Source organism: Arachis hypogaea, chromosome 18, assembly GCF_003086295.3.
Source record: "Arachis hypogaea cultivar Tifrunner chromosome 18, arahy.Tifrunner.gnm2.J5K5, whole genome shotgun sequence".
NCBI lineage: Eukaryota > Viridiplantae > Streptophyta > Magnoliopsida > Fabales > Fabaceae > Arachis > Arachis hypogaea.
Genome location: NC_092053.1, coordinates 73,119,353 through 73,120,131, shown reverse-complemented (window position 1 = coordinate 73,120,131; position 779 = coordinate 73,119,353).

The following is a 779-nucleotide window of genomic DNA, read 5'->3' as shown; positions in this document are numbered from 1 at the left end:
CTAACCCAGCGTTTGGTTTGAAGCAGAGGAGATTAATGACTACTGACCTGGCATTAGTCACCTACAACTTGCCATGGAATGAAGCATCTCTGAAGGAAGAAGTTGGAGTAGACAGTGAGAAAAGTTGATCCAAAAGGAGGAAGCATCTCTGAAGCCTCAACCGTTCTCCAATCACTGATTTCACACTAATTAATTAATTCTATTTTATTCTGTTTTTATGCGTTTTTTGTGACAAACTATATTTTCTATCCGCTTGACTAAGATCTACAAGATAGCCATTGCTTGTTCAAACCAAAAATCTATGTGGGATCGACTCTCACTCACCTCAGGTATTACTTGGACGACCCGGTGCACTTGCCGATCTTTCTGTGCGAATATTGCGTATTCTATCCGGAAGAACTTTTCTTACTGTCTACTTGAATAACGAATGATTCATTCAATGGCAGCTGTAATTGACTAACTCATGTAGCATCCTTATCAAGTTAACTCATGGCTTCCCATTATAGCCGAAGGTAAAGACCTAAGCAATCCACTCCCCTTCACGATCCTACTCAAAATGCCACAGACAAGGTCAGATCTTCTGGATTAAGGAACGCTGCTTCTCAGACTCTAGCCTTAATGCCATAGAGACCTCAGTAACCCACGGTCAACGGGATTTTATGTCACTTATCCAAAGTCGCCCAGGCACGTTCTTGGAATCCGTAGTGCACTTTCCAACTGTGTTTCAATGCTATCTGGGTCAGGACTCACACGAAACCCATGTAGAACAAGGATGATTA